This window comes from Cydia splendana, chromosome 2, assembly GCF_910591565.1.
Source record: "Cydia splendana chromosome 2, ilCydSple1.2, whole genome shotgun sequence".
Taxonomy (NCBI): Eukaryota; Metazoa; Arthropoda; class Insecta; order Lepidoptera; family Tortricidae; genus Cydia; species Cydia splendana.
In genome coordinates, this window is record NC_085961.1 from 22142319 (window position 1) to 22162377 (window position 20059).

General features: G+C 37.7%; 1 protein-coding gene across 2 annotated transcripts in view; it reads right to left on the reverse strand.

Moving 5' to 3' along the window:
- The window catches only part of LOC134805998 (autophagy-related protein 16-1), a 271109-nt gene that overhangs the window by 235393 nt on the left and 15657 nt on the right, over window positions 1-20059 (reverse strand). The window lies entirely within an intron of this gene.

Genomic DNA, 20059 nt, shown 5'->3' on the forward strand with positions numbered 1-20059 from the left:
GACCCATTGTGGACTTAATTTATAGCTCTGAGCACATAAACATCTTTATAAGGTACACTTCTGGTATTTAAACTATATTTTGATCGAGAAAAGAACTATTTTTACGCTAATATTATTACTATAGGGCACATTTCAACGTCTTATTCAGTTTAAATACTATTTAATGCTTTTACCTTTCCAAAAAACGGGTCGGTGAACAGAAATTAAGCCAAATACAGTAAAATAAGTTATTAAAAAAAAAGGAATAAAACTTTTATAGCGACTGTGTATTTAAGGAAGCGTGTAAAACTATAATTAAGTTATACGTATAATAAATAAACTGTCGCGCATATTGCTGTGTAGTGCTGAATATGTCTGTTCACCGGTAATTTACTACAGGTAACTAAGTATACCAACGTGGTGCTGTCTGCGTTAACGGTTGTTGAAACAATATCTGGGTGCGCTGTAGTTTATTATTAGCTCACAAATGTATCTAATTAACGACAAATGCTTAATAATAGTTCACATAATAGGGTTAGCACTTTTAACACCATAAGTAAGTACCATATACAAAAAAAGCATAGGTATATAAACATTACACATGCAGTTTGAGCGTAGTGATGCATTTGCACCACGCATAAACTTTCACAAGTTTCTGTGGCGCATCTTAGTTTTAAGTTGTTTGTATTATGTTTTTGTGATGTGTAAATAAATTAAAAAAAAAAAAAAAAAAAAAAACAAGAAGTTATCTACCTAAATAAATAATAAGTGTACGCTTTATTTAGCGTCAGACTCAATAAAAATCAACAGATCATCTGCTATACAACATGGTGCTACTTAGCTTACGTGTGCTAGTTAGATATGCATTTAAATTATTTAACCAAATCAGCATAATATTATCTGGGTCTTGTTTCTATAATGCAAAAGGAAAAATAAATAAACAAACTGATACTGTCGGTGAAATTTGTCGTAAAGCTTAAGCGTAATATGAGTACTTATTCTCCAAAAATGGAATACTTTTATGGTTGTAAATGTTGTTGTGTTAATATTGCACTCACCCTCCTGGGGCCCAGCCATACAAGGAAAAAGTCTGAAATTTGCTATTGAAATTTGAATCTATAGTGTAGGATTCAGGGTTGATTTTGTTTTGTTTAAAATGGAACGAAGCAAAACAGATGCAACTCTGCTTCAATTAAACATTAGGTTGTGTCGCTAAGGAGCAAAATGTCATGGTTACGGCGACTGCGAACATTGAATCCTGAACGAAGCGAGGTATTAAAATGGAATACTGAGCGTAGTGAGGGATTCAAGTGTTAACGCCCAAAGTGAAAATAATTTTGCTACCATGTGACCCATACTGCTTTTCACATCACATAATATATGTATAAGGAAATAAAAAATAAAAAAAAAGTTAAATTAAAGAACCTAAAGTCTTAAGAGTTTAAACCTAAAGAGTCTGAAAAGTCTAAAGAGTAAAGAGTCTAAAAAGTCTAAAGAGTCTAAAGAGTCTAAAGAGTCTAAAGAGTCTAAAGAGTCTAAAGAGTCTAAAGAGTCTAAAGAGTCTAAAGAGTCTAAGGAGTCTAAGGAGTCTAAAGAGTCTAAAGAGTCTAAAGAGTCTAAAGAGTCTAAAGAGTCTAAAGAGTCTAAAGAGTCTAAAGAGTCTAAAGAGTCTAAAGAGTCTAAAGAGTCTAAAGAGTCTAAAGAGTCTAAAGAGTCTAAAGAGTCTAAAGAGTCTAAAGAGTCTAAAGAGTCTAAAGAGTCTAAAGAGTCTAAAGAGTCTAAAGAGTCTAAATAGTCTAAAGCGTTTAAAGAGTCTAAATAGTCTAAAGAGTCTAAAGAGTCTCAAGAGATTAAAGAGTAAAGAGTCTAAATAGTCTAAAAAGTAAAGAGTCTAAATAGTCTTAATAGTCTAAATAGTCTAAAGAGTCTAAGGAGACTACAGAATCTAAGTTAGAGTCTAAAGATTGTAAGAGTTTAAATAGTCTAAAGAAGGCTAAAGGGTCTAAGAGTCTTGAGAGTCTGAAGAATCTAGAGTCGTACATGTGTGCAGTAAACAGATTTTGTTGAAAATAATTATAATAAAAAAAAAACCATTTTCCGAATAAATGTAAAAAATTCTTCCACCGAACTTAGAAAGTACCTACTACAGCTGGTAGGACCGTGGGCCTTGGGAAGGTATGGCTATGCTTAATAATTCTGCCGCGCCAGCAATGATTGCGCGGTGATCGATTACATTTGGAAACTCATGAAATGCTTACCTTGTCCTCCTTAAATAAGTTCTTTATTTAATTATTTAAACGAGTTTTCAAATGCAAGTACCGCGGTTATGGTGGTGGGGCGGGGTTGCTGATGCCGACTATGGTGCATTTAAAATAATTAACTAGACATTGACACAACTTTGCCTATAAATATGAAAACTAGAGAAGTCGAGTTTCATAGGCTGAAAAGACAATGGTATTAATGTATAGTTTATGCAAGATACGAGTTCCGTATAAATAAATACCTACAATTGGAGTGAAGACTCCGTGAGTGGAACCTAAGTCCGAATAAGGAAATACCATTGGAGTGAAAACTCCGCAAGTGCTGCATGGGATATCGGCCCATGTAGTGCAAATGATAAGTTCTTCAGAATTAAAAATAAATATAGCTCAGGAAAAATTCCATAAAATTTAAATTGTTAGTAATATGTGACTATAATTAACGTTAAGGAGTGAAACTCAGGTTATTGTCACAAAGACTCGTTGAACTTTAATGTATGTCTTGGGGTCCAATCCTATGTATATGTGTCTACCTGTTCTGTTTGTTACACGTTAGGTTACTTCGATAACTCCTCAAGTACAGAAACTCGGTAGTTAGAAGGTACTTACCTAACGCACATGTTCCGTGCTTACTTACGGATAGTATTTACATTGATGTCTTAATTGTCCGCTTTAGAATGTGCCTGAGTGTCGTGTGCCTGCTATCTGCGAGCACTCTTCCAAGTACGCACGTTTCAGAAGCTAGCGTAATGGACATTTTTAATGTTGCTGTCGACAAATTATAAGAATACTTTTCGCAAAAACAGAGTTTGTATGAACGATTCGTGTTTCGACTGATGCAACAAGAATTGTACTTTGGAAATTTCTAATCTAATCTATTCCTAATGATTCTAAATGTGATTTCAATGCGGAAAATTGAGCCTCCGCCCATCTAAAGGAAAATATTGAATCTAGGGGTTTCAGTTACAATAAACAAGTGATTATGGGAACAAATTTGATAAAATGTTAGGAGGCAACTGAAAGAGTTTTTGGGCAAACATAACAAACAGGTAGACAGGATTGTGATAATGGCGCCGCCTTCCCCCTAAAAGATAAAATTTGCCGGCATGTGATAAATGTGCCTACAAAGGCCAATTCAAAATGCAAAGCTGCACTAGGACTAAATGAGTACCGATAAAAGTCGACGGGCCGACTAAATTAAAGTCCAAAAATAAATAAATTACCTAAAGCCAATCAACTAATTTTAGTGCAAAAAGAACACAATAGTAATTCTATAAATTTACAATCAGGTCAAAGGTCAATTTAAGGTAAATAAATAGACGCTGGGTCCGTCACAATGCCACACATTGTGTAGGTATCTAAAGTAAATGCTGAAAAAATACAAAGTACCAATCAGTGACGATGCGTGAAACCTTGCACTCCCACTGCGCTACTTTATATATGACTTGTTCCTAATAGTGAAAACATACACATACGAACATAGTAACCAAATCCGTAAAATGGACGGCCAAGTGATGGCGTCAATATCGGACAGTTACCCAGATACGTTAGTGGGAAATTTATACTGTGTACGTATAAAAACGTAAGGACCAGACGTGATCTTGATTGCACCAAATTGCAGTTTGCCTAGTTGAGGTTGAAACTAACAAAATCAAACAAACCTTGTAAATTGAGTTTGCAGATCGAGCCTCTATATTTGCAAGAGTACATATATATTATAAAAGAGTTATTTACTTAAGTCGTTGTTTAATTATCGTACAGGTACTAAGTACCAAGTATGAACTTAAACCCAAAATGGCCTAGGGTTTTATTAAAGCAACGGAATAATAATAAAGTAAATCTTCGAACAATGTACTCGGTGAAACCGTGTTCATGGTAATGAAATTCCATTGGTTCCTTGTAAAATATACATAATTAGAGTTAAACAATATATGCCACCATCAAAATGAACATACACAGGTGCTAGTTTTGCTCTATAATATATCTGTAAGTAATTGAACCTAAGGGAAGCAAAATGTCTATAAAAAAAATATTAATGTGACTGTAACCATGGTCAAATTAAGGCTGTGTATATTGTAGTCAAGGGCTACTGTAGACTATAGTCAAGGCTAAAATCAACTTCCAATTGTAAGCAGGGATTAAAGTTGTTTTCATAACACAAATAATATCATTCATTGTATAAGTAACATTAAGTTGCTAGATTAACAGTACAGTCGATATACCATACTTGAATATAATTGAGGTCAATACTGTATTCAGCAAGTATTATAATTAAAAAACGGTAATAAAATAATGTATCCAATGCAATTTATAATAATAACGGTCAAATATGTAGGTACCTACATAATTTTACCCGAGTAATAGAAATCTATTTGTATAGATCATGGTTTGCGTAAATAACATACCAGTACACAAGTAAAACTAAATAGGTTGTGATATTTGGTATGACTTTTTACCTTACTTAACATTGGACCATTTACGTATATTATAAATTGCATTATATCTATATATTATACTATATTACCTATCAAACAGCCAAGTAAAACTGAGGAAATCAGTTGTTGCCAATAAATAATGTACATGTACGAGATGTTATTGGAAAGCGACCTGTATGTTACAATTTTATTGGAAATTCACGAAATAGGTATTAATTGTGTGAAACGTGTGTGTGAAGCTTGAACGCTAATGAAAATACCTAGAAAAGTGTAAGCATCCAAAGAAAATATGTATCAATTAAGGTTAAACTCCTAAGATATTTAAACCTCGAGTTATTATCAATTTGAATAAAAGAAAGCAGACTCAAAATTCAAAACTGAAAAAAGGAGAAGGAGAGAGACTGATATTGTAAAAGTAAAACCATAATTGTATTAAAACACTTTATTACGCTAAACAAGTACATAACAATAAGAGAATAGAATAAATGTGTACAAAGGCGAACTCATCCCTTTAAAGGATCTCTTCCAGCTGACCGCTAAGCAACTGAGAGAGATACTAGGAATAGTGTAAATATTCCAAGGTTATATTGTTAAAAAATGTTTATTGTTGAACTGTTGAGAAATGAATATATCCACACCTCGCCGAGTTTCTTCCGCCGGTTCTTCTCGGGTCTGAGGTTAACGCTGTTTTCCGAACCGGTGGTAGTATGTCGGAATTAGAATCTAAATTAACCTAGCAGTTATAAGATAAACAGATGTGAGATGACTGAACTATTGTTGCATGGCTAACGCATAAAATAAAATAAATAAATCATTATAAAAAGGAAGAGATGTGACGTTTATACAATAAAAGTGCAATGCGAACTACCTGCAAGTCGACATTCTGTTGTCAACTGTCATGGCGTACAGGCGGGTCGCGGAGCACACCTGACTGACCAACTGAGTTTTATTTATCACCTTGTAATACAACAGAACCTAGACGCCACAAAAGTCATGCCTTTTGGGTTGTGTGGCGCGAGTGCGCGACAACAACGGCTCATGGATAAACTCATTGACCACAACATAACCAGTGACATAGAGAATGGTATGGTGTTCTGTTACGTGGACGATATTGTCATATGTTCGTCAGATTTTCAGACACATCTGCTTCTTTTGAACCGTGTGTTGGAAAAGTTGAAAATGGCCAATTTAACGATAAATTTCGGCAAGTCAAAGTTCTTTAGACAGTCCATTAAGTACTTGGGTCATGTCGTTGATGAATTAGGTTTAAGAACTGACCCAGAGAAGGTTTCAGCCGTTTTGAACTTTCCCATTCCCACGACTTCTCGTGAAGTAAAGACGTTTTTGGGCATGTGCTCTTGGCACCGTCGGTTTATAAGGAACTTCGCAAGTATAGCAGCGCCTTTAAATAAATTAACTTCAAAGGGCCCCGCCCCGGCTTTTCAATGGTCTGTTGAGGCCGATAACGCTTTCAACACCTTGAAGAATGCATTAGTGACAGCTCCGATTCTGGCGGTTCCAGACTTTAGCAAAGTTTTCTCGGTACACGCTGATGCATCTTCATATGGCGTAGGTGGCATGCTCTCACAGACTATTGATGGCCAGGAGCATCCTATTGCGTACGTTAGTCGTTCTCTGAACAAGTGTGAACGTAATTACAGCGCGACGGAAAGAGAGGCTCTTGCGGTTTTGTTTTCGGTTGAGAAGTTCCAAGCATATTTAGGCTCGCGTCGGTTTAAGGTGATTACGGATCACGCGTCACTAAAGTGGTTCATGAACCTGGAAAATCCATCGGGCAGGTTGGCACGTTGGGGTTGCAGACTGTCTCAATTTGATTTTGATATTGAGCACAGGAAGGGCTCCGACAATGTCGTACCTGATGCGCTGTCCAGGCTCATGAAGGTTGACGCCGTGGACCAAGTGAATCCTAACGACGTGACTGACGAATGGTATGACAGGACGTTTAAAGGTTGTGAAACTTTGCCGGCCAATTTCCCAAACTATAGTATTAGGGGAGGGAAATTGTACCGGTTGAGTAAAAACAAGTATAATCTTTTGCGAGAGTTTGATTGGAAAGAGGTAGTGCGCAAGGGTGATAGGAACGTTGTTTTACACGCGAATCATTGCGAACCAACCGCGGCACATTTTGGAGTATTTAAAACTCATAGGCGGTTGTCGTTGACATACTATTGGCCAGGGATGTACAAAGACGTTGTCGATTTCGTGAAGGCTTGCGATACCTGTGCAGCCTATAAGCATTCACAGAAAGCGACTCCAGGTCTGATGGGACAGCCAAAAGTATGTGATCGACCGATGTTAGCGTTAAGTATTGATTTGGTAGGTCCCCTTCCGCGCTCTCGTGCAGGATTTACGTTTTTGTTTGTGGTTACGTGTTGCTTTTCAAAGTATACGCTTCTTTTTCCGCTTCGCCGCGCAACCAGCGCGTTGGTGGCGAAGACTTTTGAGCACCATGTCATTTTGAAGCACGGTGTACCCGAAACCGTAATTACTGATAACGGAGTTCAGTTTACGGGATCGGAATTTAGACAGTTAATGAAGCGTTATAACGTACCTAAAGTTTTTTACGGACCTCGATATACTCCACAGGTAAACCTGGTTGAGCGATACAATAAAACGGTCATGACAGCTGTAGCTTCGTACGTAAAGGAGAACCATAGGACTTGGGACGAAAAATTGCACCAAATTCAGTTTGCAATAAACAGTGCAGTGAATGAAACCACAAATGAGTCTCCTTTCTTTTTAGTTCATGCTAGAGAGCCAGTTATCAATGGGTCGTTTTATAAGGACACAGATAGGGATTACGAGCCGGGTGTACCTAGAGAGGAATATGCGGGTAATTTCGGGATTTTAAAGGATATTTTTCATCAGGTTAGGTTACGTTTATTGAGAGCACACGAAACAAATGCTAGGAATTATAATTTGAGAAGACGTCCAGAACAATTTGCAGTAGGCGATTTAGTATGGAAACGTAATTATGTGCAGAGTGACGCACAAAATTTCAGGATGGCGAAACTCGCCCCGAAATATGTTAAGTGTAGAGTAAAGGCAGTGTTGTCGCCTTTAGTCTACGAGTTAGAGACGGAAGATGGTCACTGTATAGGATCATGGCACATTAAAGACCTGAAAGGGAAGGTAGCAGCTTCTGGTTTGGTGAACGGTGGACGTGCGGCTCGCGTACAGGGTACTGCTCGCCGCGCCACCATCGTTGACTGAACAGGGTGAACGGTGGACGTGCGGCCCGCGTACAGGGTACTGCTCGCCGCGCCGCCACCGTTGACTGAACAATAGAGCTCATACAGGTTTTTATGGTTGTAGTTTAGCAACAGTGTTAAATATTGCAAAGTCATATTTAATCACCAATTGTCAGAGACGTGGCGAACAGGTATAACTGTTCACCACACAGTATGAACGTGGAAGGATGCTACGAACTGAAAGCGATGAATGTATGGAGCGGCGCAACCATAGCTCAATTAACGTCAAGAGCGTTGTCTTTAATGTGGGATTATTTTTTGCTGTCGTGCGAGGTCACGCAGAAATTTGGGTGTTATGGTGCTGATGGTTTTAGCCAATACGTGGCGGATTCCGTGCATGTGTGGATTGGCGTTGTTTTTTTGGTGTGAGAAGGAGAGGCTTTATTTTGTGAGGTATCGCAGGGCGCGCACTGCATACCGCGGACGTTGTTTTTCGGGGTGGTTATGTAGTCCGTTTATTTTTTTCTCTCAGCACACGTTCTCAGGCACATAACACATAATTATAATTTAGCTAACTAGCGGTTAGTAATTTTGGATATTTAGAATTTTGTTTGGAATGCAATTTCGTATTAAGCTACTCTAGTTTATATAGGTAAACTTGTAGTAGGAATTGTTTGATTTTAATTTTGCCCGGTCTAGCGGAGAAGATTTTGAGTATGCTGAACATCGGTCCTGGCAGTTGGTTTGGTTTTGCCAGCGCAACTGGATAAAGTTGTGCTGGTAGAACCAAGGGATGGTTTACTGGATAGTTGGATATTGCGATGTGGATTTTTCCGGCTGTGCGGATACCACATTTTTTTTTGTATTTAGGTTGTGTGGGTTCGAGATAGAAAATTCAAAATTTATTAGTTTATTGGTTTTGGTACGTGTAGTTGTGTGGAGTTATGTGGTTTACTTTGGCTTTTCTGTTGGATAGCAATCTCGATCCTGCGGCAATCACTTCGGTGGTGGTTTTGTTTGGGTTCTCCCATACTAAGTATGGTTGAGGTTGTTCTGTTTGTTTTTTTTTTCGTTTCTTGTGACACATGATTTAGATTAGATAGTCGCTGAGGACAGCGAGCGTTTTACCCTTGGTAAAACGCAACAGCGGGGAGAGGGGTATTGTGACACGGCACTTTGTATGGTTAGTTCAGTTTAACGTTTTTAGGATTGTCTCGATTATAGTGTAGTTTTGTTCTATGGCAAGGAAGTCTTTGATGTAGCAACAATATACATGACGGGCATTCAGCCAATAGGAAACAAATTGAAGCTGATGGTGTTGCTACTTCAAATTAAATCCTAAATTTATGGAATAATATTAATAAATATTTAAATAAAAAACTTAATTTATAAATACAAAATAGGTTGAAATATATTCAAATAATTGAATATGATTTATTTCTTTGGGTTATACTTGCATATAAAATTATTCCATGAATTTCATTAGTTACTGTTATTTTGATTGTGTCATCCCAGGGACAGAATGGTTTGAGATCATTTCCTGGCTGGTTTTCGCCCTGGATGGGCATCTTTTATACATAGAACAGTGAAGCGAAGTACATCATGCTCTGGTAGCATCGATCAGAGGCTTGGTTATGCAGTAGCCGCTGCATCCATGAGCTAGGGAGCTCATGCTGTTGTTATTTTGCCACAAACAGTAAGTAGAATATGATAATATATGGATGTCCTCAGGTGCAACTCCTTGTTGAATCTTTGTTTGACCATTTCGCTTTGTTTCCAGTCTGCTGGTAAAACAATGTGGTGGGAGGGAGTATCAGAGCTGCGAGATGAGTCCACTCTAGGAATTTCCAGCTGGTGAGAAACTTAGATCATATAATGTCTCTTAGGTTAGCAGAGCACATGCTTCTAGTTATTAATCTTGAATTGTTTCTTTCAGCTGACTGGGGTTTTTTCGTTTTTATGTTACTACGTATGTGAAATCAGTTCGCATATCAGAGTATGGAAGTCTGTCCATATTCCTAAAACTTCAAGTGTGTCTGGTGAGCAGTTCGCCATAAGAATTTCGCTCTTCTGCTGGATGGAGGTGACGTCACCTTCAAACTGAGACCTTAGTCCTTCGGCGTTGCTCTGCGGTGTCGGGTCAGATTCCCGCTGCAGCAAATCAGCTCCGGCACAGCGGAGGATCACACGTCGGGCTTGAACTGGTGGAACATTGTTATGAGGTTGGTGTACGCTTTCCTTCCGTCCTAGAAGCATTTCAAAATTTAAAGTTAAAGAATTTAGTAGAATCATATGTGATGGCAATGATAATTTAGGGACTAACAAATTTAGATAGGTCTGCTTGTAAATCATTTTAGAACCATTTCTGGCACGACCCAGCTCTGTCGTCTGACATTATTAAAATAAGGTGCTTATGCTAGCTTAATGATTTACATGTAGAATAACTGCCCGTGTTCGAATTAGTAATAAATGATGTGTCACAAAAACTAACTTTCATTCATGTCCTTTATTGCCCTGAATAGTTGATGGAAATAAGTTTAGCACCTGCTTGAGCTTTTGGTAAGATTTAGTTTGTATTTAATTTAGTAACTTTAATTGTCCGTGAGTTTCCTCAGGGAAAGCCCACAGCCGGGCAAGGATAATTTACGTGACACCATAACTCAGGAACAAATTACCTGTGCTCATTACACAAAATAAATATCTTGCCGGGGTGCGAACCAACCAGCCAACCAACCAGCTTCGTAGGCAAAGTCATTACCAATTAGGTCAAATTGTAACAGATCATTGGCTTGACCAAATAAAACGGTAAATACAATCTGATGTGACAACTATAGATGGTCAAGTAAATCTTGTCAGTAGAAAAAGGCGCGAAATTCAAATTTTCTATGGGACGATATCCTTTCGCGCCTACATTTTTCTCTGCTTCTGATCTGCTTGACCCAGTATATTTATGGGTACGACGTCAACAAAAACAAACAGCAAAAAATAACAAGTTTTTAATCAACTATTAACCTTAGTCGATGAAGTACAGTTAAGTTTAAACGCAGTCTTATTGAATTATCAATAGTCTCAATGAAAAAGTTAAACAATTAAACCAAAATAAACAAAAAAATGTTCCAAATCCAGCTTATAAACAGGTACCTATTAGTAAAATGATAATTAATCGCGAGCACAAAGTCATCGCTTTGAGAACGATGAACAGATAAGAATTTTTAATTCTACGCCTCTTTAATTACCTACAAATGAACCGGTCCCACGGAGTGGACGGCGTCGCCTGCAGACAATAGCGCTATAAGCTAATTATTAATAGACTTCCATCGACCGCTTTATGACTCTGCAAGGCGGACGCACGGTACTAGACGGACAAACAAGTAAAAAACAGTAGCGACTTACAGTTACATCGACGTGCTAATTCTTCATTTTGGCACAATAAAAAAATACGATCCAACTGACACCTCCTTCTTTTTTCCGTTGGTTAAAAAGAAGCATAACCAGAAAATAAGACAGGTATTTTATATTGATTTATTTTCAAACCAAATCAAACCGAATGTCCAATAAATAATGTAATGGAAATATATATACAGGGTGATCAATCCAAATGGGTCAGTATGGAGAAGTCGGAAACTATGAGAGATAGCGAAATCTGTTCTTAGGAACCATGGCTTCGATTTTAGATTTAATAATAATGGCATTCAATTTTTTTTTGAAATCTATCATACATAACCGGGATTCGAACCTGGTCAACCTTCTTGTTGTTTGTTTGTATGGCAACTTTTAAACGATGCGTGATAGGTGGGGGGTGCTCGACCAAATATCATAGAGGGCCCCGAGACAAAACAAACTACATAAAAAAAAATCAAAATGGCCGAATTTTTTTTTAATTTTTTCAAGTTGGTCAGAGCTAGGGAATGCAAATCGGTTATTTTCGGTTATTTTTTGTATGGAAATAATCGGTTATTAACCGAAACCGCGGTTATTTCCATACAAAAAATAACCGATTTGCATTCCCTAGTCCGAGCGCGCTGAGATTTGGCATGTGGCGAGCCCGGGGGCCCAAGATTACCATGTAAAAAAAATTTTTTGGAAAAATCCAAAATGGCGGCGGACACGGGCAAAGTCAAATTTCCAAGTAGGTTAAGCGAGCCCGAAGGGCGAACTTCAGGCCGGGAGGCCGTAGGCCGACCCCGGCGGAGGGCCGAAGGCCCGGAGCCTCCACCCCGACTCCCGACACGCGAGGCCGAAGCCGAGTAAACGAAGGCCGAGCTCCGCGTAGGGCCGAAGGCCCGAAGCGTCACACGAAAGGGGGAAGTTGGAGCTTAAACACGACCCAACACTTTTCCTATTGGGAGTTACGTTTTGGGAGTCGGGGTGGAGGCTCCGGGCCTTCGGCTCTCCGCCGGGGTCGGTCTTCGGCCTCCCGGCCTGAAACTCGCCCTTCGGGCTCGCTTAACCTACTTGGAAATTTGACTTTGCCCGTGTCCGCCGCCATTTTGGATTTTTCCAAAAATTTTTTGACATGGTAATCTTGGGCCCCCAGGCTCGCCGCATGCCAAATCTCAGTGCGCACGGACCAACTTGAAAAAATTCAAAAAAGTCGGCCATTTTGATTTTTTTTAATGTAGTTTGTTTTGTCTCGGGGCCCTCTATGATATTTGGTCGAGCACCCCCCACCTATCACGCATCGTTTAAAAGTTGCCATACAAACAAACAACAAGAATATTGACCAGGTTCGAATCCCGGTTATGTATGATAGATTTAAAAAAAAAATTGAATGCCATTATTATTAAATCTAAAATCGAAGCCATGGTTCCTAAGAACAGATTTCGCTATCTCTTATAGTTTCTGACTTCTCCATACTGACCCATTTGGATTGATCACCCTGTATATCGTAAAGTTATTTACGATACAACTGCGGAAAGTCAGAATTTCTCAACGAGTTGTGATACATTAAAACACGAGTTGCGAATTACCTGCGCATGTGTATCGTACGTTTTACAGTACCCATTTTAAACATAGGCATGCTTATTCCCGCACTAGTGCCATTGCCAATAAGCCATTGGCACTTTTTTACTCAAGAAGCAGGGTAATAATTTCTAATTAAACTATTATGACTTCATTCTTAAATTGACTCGTTGCCATATAAAGGCAAATTCTCACGACTACCTCATTTTTAGGGTTCTGTAACCAAAATGGCAAAACCGGAACCCTTATAGTTTCATTATTTCCGTCTGGTTGTCCCTCCGTCTGTATGTCCGTATGTAACAGCCATTTTACTCGTAAACTATAAGATATACTTATTATATTTTAATGAAATATGGAACATAAGTGTTTTTGTAAGCCGCTACTTACTTTAGAAGTTAAGAATAAAATAATTTTAGGTTGCATTCCATACAAATAGTTAGTGTAGTATTGATTAGGTATGCAAAGTGCTTGCGTATTTTAACCACATTGCCATGACGATAGAGATACCTAACCTGGAAAAGCTGGTAATCACTGGTAAAATCGAATGCGATAAACCGAGACGCGGAGGAGGAGTATTGATTAAATGAATACTTTTGAAATCAACGCTTTTTAAAAAACACTTCTCTTTTTGTTAAAAGGGCGTAAGTGGCACGAAGGTACGCCCTTTTGCTTGTATGGCTTTTTCATATCGTAGAAAGATACGGAACCCCCCATTACGCGTGGCCCGACACGCAGTTGGCCGATTTTCCAGTAAAATTTAAATACAGTCTGCAGGTAACATGCAAATTCACATCGTTTGCGGGTTAATGACGAACGTCATAACATACCGAAGTGTGTAATTTTTAATAATTACAGAAAATTAATTTAGTCACACTGAGCGACTGCTTTTTAGCAGTAAGGGCCATTGGGCAATTACCCATCCGTCCGTGAAGATGAGTGATACGTAATTGAGGGCATCCGTTTGCGTGTTTGCATAGTAAATTAAAGTTATATACTGTTTGGATTGATGGTGGATAATATTTTATCATGCATGCAATTGGAGCGAATCTTCGGTTACTTGGGAGAAAATGCAGCTGCAATTGCACCATGCAAACGACTGCTCAAATGACCATGCTCTTGTTTCCTAAAAGTAGATTAATTGTAACCTACTATATTACGGTAAAATGTACTTACTACCTACTTTGTTCCCTCTTGGATACATGTGCTCTTACAGTTTATATATGAAAACTATATCACAAACATTTGTGTTACAGATGATATATGATGTTATATATGATAAATTTCGAAGTTTGGAGCAAAGTAGGCACGTTTTATGAATTAGTGAACCATCACCATCAAAATTTCATAAGACTCGCATTAGTTCTACATACTTAATGTAAATACTAGAGCAAATGTTAACGAACATAATGATTTTTTAAGGAGGTTTTGTCATTTTAGTAAAGGGGATTTATATATTTTAGGCGCATTAAAAACTTTAAAATTGGTGGGTATATTTAATGTACATCTGCCTGAATACCTAACAGAAAGTCTAAGAGAATAAGTTAAGTAATAAAATTCCAGCAAAGATAACAATACACCACGACTCGGCCAGCTATGTGCAATTTCTCTTCATGTGATTAACTCTCTTTTTTTACTGCAAGTCAGAATAAAGATCCAAGAGCGAGCAAATAGGCAGTTGCATAATGACAACCAGCTGTTATATCGTTAAACGCGAATCAGTTAGCAGATCGTAAATCACTTTGCATACAAAATTGAAGAAGCGCGGTCGAAGCTCGTCCAGCGCACGGAGCGAACAATGATCGATTTCGGTTCGTTATAAACTCCCTACCTACGACAATTGTACGGCGCCGGTAAGAACATTCGTGGCGCAATTTGTGTACTTATTTGCATCTCGACGGGCTGTGAGTTCGCGATCACGCAGATGCTATCCCGATGCGAAAATAAACAGAGAAACTAAAAACAATGATAGTGATTAAAACTAGATACGACGATTATTGTATAATTAACACGTCCACTGAAACCTGTAGTGAGCCCTAAAGGTCACGAGAATATAGAAATGCGACAGAAATGTCACTTTTAGTACTCGTAGTTAAAATATTTATTGATGATCCTTTTGTGCCCAATGCCAGGCAAGAGTTTAGGTATAGTGTAATTTATTGTTCGATTCTAAGTCACTTCTAGTAATATATTTTTATATGTACTAATTTATTGTATCCTAATTAAATTGTACGTCTAGCAACAATAAATTCGAAATGGTAAGCTGATGAGTGATGATGATAGGCCAAGTACATCTTGTGCGAATTATCCTAGGGTAGATTAATCAATTAAATAATTACCTACATTAAGTATATATGACATATGCACATTATGCAGAATGATATCATAAATGATAAATATTACATTAAATATATATTCTTAAAGTACACAACCTCGTTAGTTTTTATATTAATAGACTATATAACATTGAAATAGTCATCCAGGCAATGTCCAGTGTCATGCAATCTCATAAAAACTATGTACGAATATCAGAAGACTGTCATAAATCATTGCATTACTTGAAGCATATCTTACATGATCGATTGACACGAACGCATGAAGTCGATAAGCATCGTTTGACAGGCGTATAATTTAAATAGTAGTGACAAACAAACTCAGCATATTCTTCGCCCACGCCGCCGCTTCCAGTATTTTTTACGTCGATCGGTCGACGAATGGGCTGACGGACCCTCCAATTTGTTGATGTTCAGGTCCGGAGTATGATTGCACAAGGATTCGTGATTATTCGCATTCAGAACCACTCAGGTGGGCGGCACGTGAACGACATCTGTGATGGTTATTGAACCCCGTATTATCATTACAATGTACATAATAATTTACCTCTGACTGACAGTCTGATGTATTTATGAGATAAGAGATTGGAATAATGGTATGTTCTGAGTACTTACAAATATTAAGATAAGACACAACTTGTTTCATACCACTAAAAGAATAGCATTGTTTCATTTGCGATTATTTATTGATGGCTTACGTCATTGTGCCTACTCTATTTATCCTACAAAAACCTGACTTTTTTGAGGATGGAAATATGGGCACTGTTTATTCGTAGTTTAATTTATTTTTAAAAATGTGTTTATAGATGTAAAATTTTGGTCGAAATGAAACAGGAGATCAAGATAAGGATAGAAAAGTAGTTCATTAAAACAACGAAACCAAAGTAGTTATATACCCCACCCCTATCCTTGTCCAGTCCCTATCCCGTCGTAAAGCAAATTTCTGGCAAAAAGTAAGTAATACCTAATAAATATACGAGTTAAAAACTATTTCTTCCTTCTAAATATCAGCAACACAAGCCTTATTGAGCTTACAGTGGGACTAGGCCATTGTACTTATAAGATTGTGTAACAATAAATGGCTGTAGATATAAATATCCAAATTTTATTATAAGTTAAGTAAGTAAACTCGATGAGGGATGACTTGGCTCGTCGGAAGTGATCAGAGGGGATCACGACGAGCCGACGCGCTAACAATCCGTTAATAGAGGATCGTGTTCGTGACCCCGCCTCCTAACACTGTCATTGTCTGATATTACCATGCTTGTTAGGGTTCTTTGGTTTACAGTGATAAAACTAAACATTTAGATTCATATGTTTGTTACGGGAAAACAATTAGAAAAAAGATTTCTACAGATGAATCCTGCTAAAATCCGGATAAAAAGTATTATGTTTGGCAAAGAAAATTAACTTCAAATATTTACTTATATTTCCAAATAGACCAGTGTCTATAAAAGCAATTACTTACGTCATATCATGGTAAAACTCTGTGAGAACAAAAATAAAAGATAATTTAAAACCGAAAGAGAGCATGATTAAAAAAAAAATAAGCAGAAAAAAGCTGTTAACTGAAAAGTGACGTTTTCACGCAATGGGCTAATGCATTGCGTTTAGTTAGTATTGTCCATACAATTTACTTCTATTACAAATAAACATTTTAAAACCCTGTAAATCTACTACTTACGGAATTTTAAAAATATAGAACTTTATCACTCACATTCAAACAAATAATTTGTATTTGTATCCTTTTAAAATCGATTAAGTAGGCATACATATATTGCTCCGTAGGTACTCCGCATTCCTAATGGTGTTTTTAGTTCTATTGACGTTACGGCGGAATACACGTAGGTAATAAAAACATATGAAATGAGCTTAACCCTCCCTTTCAAAATTATCTGGTTAAAGGGTTTCTTTAAGTTGATAGATTTTTGGTAAAACACGGAACCCCAACATGCTAAATTTGCTCAATAGGCGTGAACTGATCACTCGCTATTTTTTAAAGTCTAGCGAAAAGCATGAAATCAGAACATAGATTGGATTTCTTTTCTTTGTGTTAGGTACAGGGCGGGCTGCGATGTTTTTTGATAGAAGACAATAACCTTGATGTTGTGTCAATAGCTTTGTATAATGATAAAGTATTTATTTTATTCCACGTGTTGGGGATATTCCGTAAATGGGATAAGTTCGAAACTTTCGATTTTTTTTCTAAATTAAGCGACGCAATGCGATGCATGTTTCAATTGCAACATTATAACATTTATAACTGATAGGTAGGTACCCAGAATTAGGAAAAGTATACTCGCAGCAGTTTGTTAGAAAAAATTGTACCGGTTTTTTTATATACACACCTCATAATACAAGCCTCAAACATGGTGTGATACTGGTAATAAAGAGAAATGTAGGTAGCTATATGGCATAAAAAACCGGGCAAGTGCGAGTCGGACTCGCGCACGAAGGGTTCCGTACCATAATGCAAAAAAAAAAAACAAAAAAAAAGCAAAAAAAAAACGGTCACCCATCCAAATACTGACCACTCCCGACGTTGCTTAACTTTGGTCAAAAATCACGTTTGTTGTATGGGAGCCCCATTTAAATCTTTATTTTATTCTGTTTTTAGTATTTGTTGTTATAGCGGCAACAGAAATACATCATCTGTGAAAATTTCAACAGTCTAGCTATCACGGTTCGTGAGATACAGCCTGGTGACAGACGGACGGACGGACGGACGGACGGACGGACGGACGGACGGACGGACAGCGAAGTCTTAGTAATAGGGTCCCGTTTTACCCTTTGGGTACGGAACCCTAAAAATTGGGTGATGGTGCCCTTAGGGCGCGAGTACTCCTTACACTTAGCTGGTTATTTGTTTACATTCTTTAAGATCCGAATGGAATAGACCGTAATAATTTAGTTAATATGTTGCACGTACTTACCGATTTAGTGAGTATACCCAAAATTGTGGTAAGTATTTTACAGAAATTTGTCGACGTAACTTTTTTTTTTGTTATCTATTTTGTGAATTACGGTCTTTTGATCCCGATACGAAAAATATAACATTTCTTGTACCGTTCATTTCGTTCAGTGATCGCTGATCGAGGGGGTTTGGCGGTTGAGGGATAGCGGGGGTTGACTGATTGAGTCAGCGGTGGAGCAAAGGATGGATTTAGTACCAGGACAGGAATGGTTGCCCAGACAACAATACCTTAAAACTAAAAATGGAAAAATAAAATCTTTTTACATAAAAAAGGAAACAGATTTCAGAAAGTATAAAATAAAATATTATCCTATTTAAAATATGCGTTATGACCGAAGTACTGATTTAACAGTAAATAAGTCTGGGAGAATCCAGGAGAAGAAAAGCAGGAGTTCGATGACCGCATAACGTACTTAACGCATAATTAATTAATTTATGAGCTATTAAAGTTGCATGTGACTCGTTTTATAATAGGATTGAGCAGGTTAAAAGCATAATAGCTAATTATGTTCTCGTAAACACATTACTATAATCATCATTGCTAATAAAAAACTACCAACGAAAATAACTTAAATTACTACGTCAACATATATGTGTGTAAAACAAAAGTCCCTCTCGTATATACGAGTAGTGAAGTATTTAGTTAGATATTTCATATTTGAAACTTGTAACTCTACGTATGTACCATTGTACCTAAGTTTGCGTTTGCCGGCCACCTATTTTAAATCAGATAATCTAATGACCGTATATTGTTTTACGCGGTAAACGCAGCGGTAAGCGCATTGTCATTTTCCCTACATTCCGTGATCGCATGCGGTCAACGCTGCGTTTATCGCATAAAACAACCGCGCACTTAAATTGGTAATACCAAATCAATGTTTTACACACATGTTCCCTCCACTAATTCCCTCTACTCTAGGGCTCAAGCTGCTAAACATCCCAATTTTGGCTTAATTGTGGACATTGTGGTGACCCTAACAATGTGTTTCGAATGCTTATCTGACACATCATTTATGAAGAAGATTCATGTTTGTGGAAGGTAGAGGTAGGGAATACGATCTCCATGTATCAAAAAGTGTCCGTCAAAAAACCTTAAATAGGTGGCGCCACAATACCCAGAATATTTAATAAAAACATTGACAGCGCACTTCACTCCGTCAATAACGCCTACGTTCTTAGCTACTCAAGCGCTACTCTGGAGAGATTTGGAACTATTATTTATACCAGACAGCTGGACACTTTTTCAACAGTTCTGCCATAAGAGATTGTCGTCTTTCCTCTACCGTCCGTACTCATGTTGATGGTCAAAGAAAATAAAATAAAATACTTCGAGCTTATCCGTATTCCGCGAATGGACATCTTAGATGTTTATTTTACATCAAAGAGAGATCTTAGACATCATAGTTGTACCTACGAGTGTTTCTTGTAGCCAAGACGAGCCAAGCGAAGCGCAAGGCCACCACCTACCTTTCCTGAGGTGCTTCGTTGTTTTTTTGAACCCTCATAATAGTTCTTGTCGTAACAAAACGGCCAAGCCACATATTTTGAGTAAGGTGTAGAGTTGGTGAAATTAGAGCTTGTAGAGTTGTAAGAGTTAGAAGCTTGGCTCTACATGAGATCTGATAACTTTGTGACAGTGCGAGCCTTATGGTTTCGTCTTGGCAACATTTTACATGAAAATGTTTTTGGTGGGATGCGCATTACTGTAAACTGTGCACAGACGTGGGAGAGAGGCTCGACTTACCTAAGTTCTGTCATTTTCATTGGTGTGAATCGAAGAAACCAGAATCTACACTTCCGTTGCTAATAATATTAAAAGACTCAAATTACGTTAAAACATACAGTGACATCTGTCATTGTTTTACGCGAATGGCTGTTAATGGCCGAATAATAACCAGCGTATAATCGG